Source organism: Atractosteus spatula, chromosome 11 (assembly GCF_055471065.1).
Source record: "Atractosteus spatula isolate fAtrSpa1 chromosome 11, fAtrSpa1.hap1, whole genome shotgun sequence".
Lineage (NCBI taxonomy): Eukaryota > Metazoa > Chordata > Actinopteri > Semionotiformes > Lepisosteidae > Atractosteus > Atractosteus spatula.
Genome location: NC_142716.1, coordinates 20597216 through 20608078, shown reverse-complemented (window position 1 = coordinate 20608078; position 10863 = coordinate 20597216). Strand labels below are relative to the sequence as shown.

At 37.0% G+C, this 10863-nt stretch overlaps 1 protein-coding gene across 1 annotated transcript in view; it reads left to right on the top strand.

The window, feature by feature from the left end:
• The first annotated feature begins 366 nt into the window (after positions 1 to 366).
• Positions 367 to 10863, top strand: part of LOC148823653 (disabled homolog 1-like) — a 298122-nt gene continuing 287625 nt past the window's right edge. Inside the window, exon 1 of the mRNA XM_088927687.1 lies at positions 367 to 383. The gene's annotated coding sequence lies outside the window, so the exon portion shown is untranslated. The remainder of the gene's footprint in view (positions 384 to 10863) is intronic.

Genomic DNA, 10863 nt, shown 5'->3' with positions numbered 1-10863 from the left:
TAGTGTAAGAAACAAAATAATTCACATATGGTGATGAAAGGGCTAATGCAGAATCACAGCAAAGGCTGCATTCTAGCTGAAATACTGTCTCCATTGAACTGACTGCAGTTAAGCACTTACTCTGTTAAGCTATATTGCGATGCACAGGCCAATAGTTTAGACTGGACGTCTATCATCTGCAAATGTGAAGCTTGACCAGTCTATGCAGTATGCAATAATAACATTAATAAAACGAATGAACAGCATAAGTGCTCTGTGACGCTGTAATGATTTTCATCACGCTGGCAACCCAACTATTGCACTCTAATTTCTTTCAGGCTCCTCCATCTTCAGAAAAGACTTGCAAGTGGAGCAGCTATCCTCTCAGTGTGAGACTTGTGCAGGTCTGGCCATTTGCTATGCATAATAAACAGTGCACCTGCTTCCTAGTTAAAACAAATTGGACCTCTTTGGCTCCAACATCATCTTAAGTGAGATGGGAAGTATTATGTCATTTTGCATGTTTGGTTGAAGGAGAAGGATTTCAAAGGAGTGAGAAAAATCAAGGCACTTGGGGGCTGACTGCATGCTCTGTGTTTATTTCCGATGATAGTTTCTGTGAGCTGATTATGTACTGTATGTGTTAAAATAAAAAAAAACAGTAGATATTCAGTGACAAACTACTGAGATTTAGTACGGCCAGACATTCCTCATCTGTACATGGGACTGCTGCTTCATCTCTTTCAGTTGCTTTATTGGTGTGTCTTGTTCCATATCAGCTCTTTCACATCAGAACAGACCAGGAATTCTGAAGTTAAATACCTGTATGTCTTTTCTATGGAGCCAATACAATTTTCTAAGGTTGAGCACTTACATTACAAAAAAGGTATTGGAAATAGATCTGTCCAGGACAATGAGGCAAAATTATTTTTTCTCCTAAGGGAATATGCTCTTTAGTCTTTTGTGCTTTTGTCATTTTTATTATACTCATCTAATTATTATTTAACTAATATCTTCGCATAAACTAATCAGCCTTGTAATTATTCACAAGATCAATGCATTTTGTGCTTCTGATATTGGAAACTAACTGTACTAATTGTAAACAGAGCACCTGAATTTCACAATGAGATTACATTTTTTAGAATAAATTTAGATTTTGTATAACAGACAATATCCACTTTTGTATTTGTATATTTCACATTGTAATGCTTTCTTAACACTTGTTTTGGCTCATTCATGGAGTGTATTCTTAAACAGATGAACCATATAAAAAGTACAATGATTTGTTCAATATGATTTGTGCAATGCTTTTCATTTTAATTTTGCAGTGCACCATTGAACAGTTAATACTGAAGTCCAAAAATCAGTAGTGCTTTTGTTTTTTAATGATTTTTTAAGAATTAAATGTCTATGTGGATCTTTTTTCAGTTTGAATATGTACCTTATTATCTTCATTACCATTCAGTGAGACATCTTCAGGAATGCAACCATTACTTTAAATGATGTTAGGATGCATCATTCACTAAAGGTTGTCTCCTACTGTACCATGGAACAGTGCTGGAGCGAAAATGCAATAAAAAAGATATAGGGTATATAGCAAGAGAAAGATTATTAATTATCATTTCCACATGGTTCACAGATACTGCTACAAGGCTGTGTTGAGTAGCAGAATCCATCACCTTGTACTGTAGGTCACTTGCTCTGAGCTTCATTGCTGACGTTAATTTATTACAGTTATTTTCATTCTCAGTGTTGTTCAGCTCTTTCCAAACTAATGGCTTTTGTAGATCCTTCTCTTTTTGTTTACTGGCTACCCTCCAAGTTTGTTCATTAAAGATGTAGTCTGTTCAAAAGAAAGTTAGTAAAGTGCTTTTTCCACTTCACTGAAAGTGCACTGTCAAAGAGGGGCTAGCAAACAGGGTAGGTTTTTTTTCCATAGAACAGGTCAAGCACTTTGAGGGGTTATTTACTTATGATGTATTATTGGAAGCTGTAGCAAAATCAATCAAAATAATAAGACAAAGCACTGAAGTAAACCAAGGCAATAAGCGCACAATGAGAAGCCCTTTTCTCAATTTACTTATGGTTACAGGGCTCTTAAACACTTTGGCTCAGCTGATAGGGGACTAAATTCAAACTACCTGCAAACAGGAATGTTTGTGTATTCTGGATGCATGAGACTTTTTAAAACATTCTTTGCAACTTCACTTCTTTTTTAAAGGCATCAATCATATGACATCTGAGGCAGGAATCATACGGTACACATCTTTTTGTTTCACGAACCTTACCTGCCCATGTGTTTAAATTCTTGGTCTTACAGAAGAAGAAGGTTTAGATGTTTCTTCTTTGCCCTGGGGTTGAGTGTGGGGAGTTCTTTGCCGTTCTTCAAGAGCTCTCCTTAGGAAAGGAATCATGTACATATCAATAAATACCATTTCTTACATCTCAGGTTCCTCATTTATTTCCAGATTAGGAATTACTTGTTGTTTTATTGTCATTTGGACATCAAACCTGAATAACTCTTCTGAAGTGGAAGGTTTTGAGGTAGCAAAGTGAAAATATTAGTTCTAGAGTACAGTATTTCTACCTTATTAGAAATTTCTAGTGGATAATGCAAAAGAGCTTTATAGTAAAGTTTCAATTTCCAGATGGTATATAGAATAGACCACATAGTAACAGCCTTATTGAACCATCGCTATTGCTGTATACAGCAAAATTACATTATTGCCATATTTTCAGATAGTCTGCTATGATTTAAAAACGATTTGGTTCTAAAAATGAATTTAATTGACTTTTTTGTTTAAATAATGATAACTACTTTGCAGAAGCTCTACACTGGAAATTCTTAATTCTGTTTTTTCTTACTTTTTGATGGAATTCCCTCCCCTCTAAAATTAATTGACTATTTAATATTTTATGTTTTTTTCCTCTGCATCTGAATAAAATATTTGAGTATTTCCAACAGGTGCAAGAAATTGTAGTGCTTGTTACCTTATGCTTGCCTGCAATCCCTCTGTCAGTTGCTTGATTTTCTTGTTCTAATGCCTCTTGTTCATTTTTCCACTTGTCACAGTGAGCTCTCACACCTCTGTATTTGCTGCCTGATCCTGTTGAGACTGCTCACCTTGTCATATTCTCATGACAAGTTTGTTAACACTCCACAGTTTTGCATGGCTGTGTACTAATGAGCCACCCTGCATGCTGGCAAGAATTTCACATTGTCAGCAAGTGGCTGAAAGTCTGAAAAACAGTAAGATATTTTCAACTGAAAATAAATATGAACAAAGACTTGTACATTTTTAGAACAGGGCAACATTAATCTATAATATAAATGTTCAGATTTTTAGAACGTTAATGTGAAGTCTCAAAAAAGATAACATTGTATTATGATGTGCTGCACACTGAGACTATGAAACCTATTTTACCTTTGTCTTCCAAGGAAGAATTTGAGAACTTGAACCAATGATCTCTGGAATGTGATGAAACAATTTGAATTATTGTAGAATGCCAGGATTTATTAAGCTGTTGAGTTATTAGAATATACCTTAAATGTGGATCCTGTAAAGGTGAGTCAGAGGAGGCAGAGAATATTCTTTCTTATATATAAAAATATGTTTTCTGGCTTCCTGTCACTGTATTCAAACTCTCTTTTCCATATACAGTACCAGTCAAAAGTTGAGCACATCTGCTTGAAACCAGGTTTTTCATGATTATCTGTGCTTTAAACTGTATAAACTTGTCTGTAAAAACTTAATATTTAATAACATGATATGTGTACTTATAATCTTAAGTGAACTGCATTGAAAATGTTAATTTTTCATTTTCAATAAAATGAACATCTAAAGCAAGCAGATTTCAATCTGAAGCCCAGGTTAGTTAAAAGTCAGAAATGTGTATAACATGGTGTTAGAACCTCTCACAGTTAACTAACATGTTACCTCATTAACCTTTTGTCACCAATTATTGGTAACATATAAATATAGGGAGCATGGGCAGAAGTTTGTAATTCCTGAATGAACATGGCATAATTTGCTCTGTTAAGCAAGGAAAGAAGACAGTCTATAAATACTTTAAGAAGTTAAGGTCAATCTTTAAGACAAACTGCAAGGACTTTGCAAATGTCAGTAACTGCTGTGGCCAAGACTATCAAGCGATATGAAGAAACTGGCACTCATGAGGACCAAAAAAGGTCAGGCAGGCCAAAGGTGACCTTAGAATCAGAGACTACGTTCATTAGAGTCACAAGTCTGCGAAACTGGTATTAACTGCCCCTGAAATACAAGCTCAGCTCAATGCAACTAGAAGTACAGATGTTTCAACTTCAACTGTTCAGAGGAGGTTGCATGAAGCCGGCCTACCAGAAAGAATTGCTGCAAAGAAACCATTGTTAAGAGTGCAGAATAAGAGGAAGAGACTTACCTGGGCCAAAAAACACAGAAACTGGACTTTCGAGGAGTGGAAGTAGGTCTTATGGACTGATGAGTCAAAATGTTGAATATTTGGGTCCAACCACTAAGTATTTGTAAGATGCAAAGAGGGTGAGCGTGTAAGTTCTGCATGTTTGGTTCCTACTGTCAAGCATGGAGAAGGTGGTGTCATGGTCTGGGGTTGCTTTGCTGGTGATAGAGTTGGTGATCTTTACCAAATCCATGGCAATCTCAACCAGCATGGCTATCATGCTATCATGGCATACTGCAAAGGCATGCTATTCCATCAGAATTACGGTTAGTTGGGCAGTCCTTCATCCTTCAACAAGATAATGAGCCAAAACACACCTCAAAGTTGTGAAAGTACTATCTAGTAAAGAAGGAAAGTGAAGGACAACTCAGACTAATTACCTGGCCTGTCCAGTCTTGAGACCTCAATCCCATAGAATTTGTATGGGAGGAAGCATGCCTTTGGAGCATGCCTTTGCAGTATGCCATGATAGCCATGATAGCATGATAGCCATGCTGGTTGAGATTGCCATGGACAGAAGAGTCAAAGCAAAGCAACCAACAACTGCCCTACATCTCTGGGAACTGTTGCAGAAGAGCTGGGAGGGCTTGTCAAGTGATTTCCTGGTGAAACTTTTTAACAAAATTCCTCATGTCTGTGAGGCTGTTAAGGCAAAGGGTGCCTATTTTGAGGCATCAAAGATTTAGAGCCATTTTTTCTTGAACATTACTTTGATATTCTGATGTTTAGATTTGCATATTATAGCATGTTTTTTACAGTATTTACAGAAAAGGTAAAATATTGTCAATTATTAAATAAACCTAGTTTCCAGCAAGTTTCCTCAAACTTTGACTGGTAGTGTATAAAGCATTTTAATGCATTTAAGCTCAAAGATGCTACATGTCTCTAAACACTATTCAAAACAAAATTCTTTCCCCAGTCATTCCAAAACAAATTGCTGCAGTTCAGAAAAAAAACAAAATGAATTTGACAACAAGCCCAAAAACGTCAATAAATGAATACCAATATAATTATAGACAGTTTGGCAGATTTTCTCAATTATAACATTATTAGTTTGAAAAAACTCAAATAGCAGCAATTCATATAAGGGGTTGCAAATCACTTTATACATTTAGTTCAAAGCAGGTTTATACACTGGTTTGATTGAATTTCACTGGCGAACATCATCATTAAATAGTTTAATCTCCAGTGTTTGTGCTTGGAGATGGGAACGAATGAGTTTTCTGCAGCAATCCCCTGATCTCAGGTTTCCGTATAGCAGATGCTAAATCTCCATGCTCTCTGTTGTCACCATATGCTTTCACTTTCATGACAAACCGCTCTGGGTCTCTCGGGGCTATGGCAGCATTCAGGAGGTGCAGGAGAGGCTTGGTGAGCTGCCATGAAAACCAGAGAAGACAAGCTCTACACTCTTGTGGAGAGCCTTCAGGGAGCTCATTGACTAGACCAGTGGTTCTCAAACTTTTTGGACCAAGTACCACCCCTAATTCAACCAAAGCATCCAAGTACCACCTACAAGTCATCATCTCGTAGGAACCCCAGAAATTCTCAATGACCAACATGAGCGCGCGTGCACACACACTCACACATACATATAATAAATATTATAATAATAAACTTTATTTGATATAGCGCCTTTAAAGGTGGCTTCTCAAAGTGTTTTACAGAAAAAAAACATTAACAACAACTAATAAAAAAGCACAATTTCAGTGAGAGGGGTGAGCCTGTTTAGTTGAGCAAAGGAGATGTGAATTAATTTTTCGAGCCTTGATACAATTCACAACAGAGTCTAACAGATTTTAAATAGTCAGGCATTTTCTTGACGGCAAAGGTCTCGCAGTGAATGTTGCAATGCGTCCATTAATTTCTGGAGCAACCTCTCTAATTCGTGCAACTACACCGCTATATCGGCTTGTCATTGCTCTAGTACCGTCTGTACAAACTCCGACACATTTTATCCAGTCGATGCCATTCTCTTCGATAAATTCATTCAGAAGCTGAAATATGTGCTCTCCTGTAGTTCCTGCTGGTAGAGGCTTACAGAACAGAAAGTCCTCATGGGACGTACCCTCAAACTCGTATCTAACGTAAACGAGCAAATTGGCCAAATCGACTACAGACTCATCTAATTGCAGTGAAAAACATCTGCTCATCGTAACGCGCTCTATCAATGTACTTTTAATATCATCCGCCATATCAATAATTCTATGAGTGACCGTGTCTTTCAGGGGGGGCAGCAGGTCGAGCTGTTTAGCAGCTTTTTCTCCACACATAATGGTGTGGGGCTTACCTGCTTTAGTAAGCTGCAAGCTTGCATTTTTACGCGTTTCCGTTTTTATTTCCATATTTATTTTAAGTTTTTATTTCATGTGCATGGGAGCGAAACACAGAGACGCTCTATGTATTTTTCTCAAATTAACTTAGAACAGTTCTTAAATATTTTTCTGTTATCTATCACGCTTTCCTGTGCTCACAAGATCGCCAGCATTCGTAGTATGCATTTCTATGCATTCCTGTGTTTACAAAATTGGCATTGTTCCAAAATCATGCACATTCTCCTACCTCCCTATTTTCTGGAGATAGCTTTTGTTTTAAATACAATTGGTCACTTGCGTCCGTAGCACGCATTCCTATAGAGTGGTATAGAATTACAGAGTATCTCTTGTGTCCACTGAAGTATTAGCGCGCACTGTATCGTAGTACGTAGGCTGCGTATTCGACACATATTAAAATAGAAAATATGAAAACCCGTCCCGATTTTTCAGCGCACACAACAAAGTTCCAGGGTCATGTGGCGTACCAGCTGGTGGCGCTCCGCGTACCACTGCTGGTACGCGTACCACAGTTTGAGAACCACTGGACTAGACAACTCTGCAGCAAATAGCCTTTGCAGTACACAATGTGCCGGCATCTAATAGCTGTCCTGCTCTTAGTGAAGGATGCATTCTTATTCAGAACACTGAGCTGTAAAGGCTTCAGTGTTCTTGTACTGAGGGAAAAAAGTCCCAACTAACTGATCATGAAATGTTTTTAACAGCACTATGAGCCATATCAATGACTAGGACAATTCCTAAAAGTGGGGTGTGTTTTTTTTTCCTGGGAAGTAGGTAAAGTGTGTGGAAATTGCCATTCTTGTCATCTCAAGACCATTCTAAGGAAACTATAGGTACATTTTGAAATAAGGAGACTAAGAAACTAAAGCTAATAATGAAAGCTTGGTAACTTCTTCTACAATAGGACTATTACTTTACTATTATATTTTTTTATATAAGATAAGAATCTAAAAATATAGTTGTTCCATTCCTGTGGTTAAACCACTTAAATAAACTGTTTATTGTCAACATACACTACTTTGTGTTTGCTTGAAATATCACAGAACCAGGTACATTCATGCATTTAAAACTTAAAAGGTCTTTAGGGTTTAAACGTGTTTAAATTTCTTGGAAGTATTAGCATAACATCATTCCAGTACTGTGTACACTCTGTGATAAGATCATGCTTGCTCTCTTGTGACAGAAAAAAAATAAAGGTAGCCTTCTAAAGGTTTTTGAAAGAGAAAAAAGAAGTGTTTTTTCTCCCTCTTCAGTATGACTGAAAGATCATTGGAATGCACATGTCCTCCCACAGGGTAGAGTCTCCAATCACATCCTAATAAGCAGTGCATTGCAGTGACAGATGGAATCAATCCAGACTTTAGCTGCTGGGTCCTTGCTGTAAGAGCAAAGGAGATGTGGATGTGAAGTGACTTTGGCCTGATGGATGATGACTCTAAAACCTGCCGTCTTTTGATCTGGGCCTCAGGCAGCCACAAGAACGACTTTGCATTTCTGTTACCATTTGTCTGCTCATCCTGACACTCCCTCCCTGGGTTAATAGCAGATGAACCCATGAGATGTGACCTAAGACATTGCAGAAGCCATATTGACACTTGCTGTTGCTTTTTGGTCTGGGTTTCTCTGTTTTGACTGGACTAGTGCCTGTGGATGCTGCACATTGGTGGTGGTGGAGGGGAGTCCCCATTACCTGTACAGCGCTTTGAGTCGAGTGTCCAGAAAAGCGCTATATAAATGTAAGCAATGATTATTATTATTATAAGCCACATTTCAGCTACAGTGAGAGAAATACGTCATCACAGTATACTTTATGATGTAAGTTACTCATAGATTGTGAAGTCGAGTCTTTCTTTTTGACACAATTATATTCCTGTACACTACAAAGACCAGACAAAAACAATCAACTATCTCAAGGAATAAACAAGTTCTCAAGGAACCCCTTTTTATTGGTAGGGTATACTGAAAATATTCATAAATATATTCAATGAAATATGACATCTTTTAGTTTCCTAAATTTCTGCTTGTGAGAAATTACTTTAATATTTAAGATGCAAGCTTAGTCATATACAGTAAATGGACTAATGTTAGTGTTGCCCAAAAATACACAGAAAAGTAAACATTTTGAGCTGGCAAGGAGGGCAACACTTATTACCAGTCATAATGTTCTGTGGTAATTGTGCACACATACAGTATATACATACAAAAATAAAAAAAAATATTTATAATCGTAGGTTATTAGCTCCACCTTGAGGACTTCAAATCAATACTTGAAAAACATTTTTTTCAAGTATTGAAAAATACCCCCCCTCACACACATAACACCCACACACAAACAATAATCTAATAGTTAAATAGCTTTTGAAAATGTTTGAGAACATTTGCTGCCCTTAGTGAACAGTACAAAATATTCAGACTCTGCTTACATGTATAAAAAGCAGACCTGGCACGGTTCTTTGGCCACAGTCTAAGAATGGCATACAGTAGCAGACACAGCTAATGTACAGAAGCTGCAATGTTAAATCACATCTGGTTCAATTGTACTAAGAATAAAGACATAAATAATATAAAGGAATATTTCTTGTGGTACTACTGTGTTTGTTATACAGACACTGTGTGCATTTTATCATGCTTGTAAAGGATGATCATTGTTAATGTATGGAAGGCTCAAAAGCACCACAACTTCAGCCTCTCTCTATAGAACAATCTTTTCATCTTTGCTCCAGATATTGCTTGCAGTTTGAACCGCTTCATTGTTTTTCAGAGAATCAGTTATTTTTAATTGGTCTGAAATGAGCTTGTTCTGACAGGGGATACATTCTCCCAGATTTGTAATGTTTCTAAAATGATAGCATAATGTGTCTAGGTGTACAGTTATATAGTACTGTTAGCTTCTGTGTCTAAAGATTGGATTGGATCAAAGTCAGAGTGGTATTTAAAAAAACATACTGAAAATACATTAGTATGATCTACATTCTAAAGCATGTTGTACTCTATTCCCTAGAAATCTGGACAAAGTATTAGGTACTCTTCAACATAATCAATCCCAATGAGTAAGTAATCACCACATGGCTGGCTTCTACTTTATCTGGCCCAAACAATCTCCAGATTTCAATCCTGTTGTAAACTGGTGGAACATGCGTTACCATCCCCCCACTCAATTACTCTCTTCACAACCTCAACAGAAACCAATCATGCTAGAAGAATAGGATCGGGCTGCAAATGCTTCAGACTATTGTGAAATGAATGCCACATCCTGTTCCAGACATTATTGCTACTGACAGTGACCCAGCACATTATTTGGTGGAAGATTCTAAGATTGTTTTGAGTGAGTGTTTAAAATTATTGAAGTGGTGGGAGAGTGGAGAATGCTGTTCACACAACCCTAAACTCAACTGGTTTAGGTCTCTGGTATAGAAAAGGACAGTTCATTTGAGGAGTGTTCATGCAGCTACAGTACTTTATTTGGTACTGTACTTTATTTATGCAGGTAGTTGCTCACTAATTGCACAATATTTTCACTTGCCCTTAATTAGGTTCCTCTAAGTCTACTGTTCAAAATCTTTGTCCCCAGTCTATGTTGCATAACAGCCTTAGTATATGTAATTGTGTTTGCCCATGGGCAATCGATTTAAAAATTTGAAAACACTTTTTATTCTTTGGTATGCAGAATCAAACAATTGAGAATTTTCATTATAAAAGGTCTAGAAACCAAGTGGTAATTTTTTTGGATTTATACAGTACAAGGAAATGATGAATGAAAAAATAAAAGCACAGACTTTCAATATTAAAATATATCTCCCACAAAAGACATCTTTTGGAATATAAGCACATACACAAACTACTACTCTAACAGACCTGAGCCTTCGCCTTTTAAAAAAATGAGTAATGTCAGCCACACCCATACATTAAATACCCTAAGGATGTGATTATTTAACTCAGACAAGCTTATTAGCCATCTTTAAAGTTTCAGTGCTTTGCGGGAAGTATAAATCCAACAGCTACAGCTGCACCTAAGGGAACTGCACATTTTCAAAGCAAAGTTTTAGAGCAGTCATTTTTTCTTCTGTCCAGATGGTCCACAATTCACCAGGTC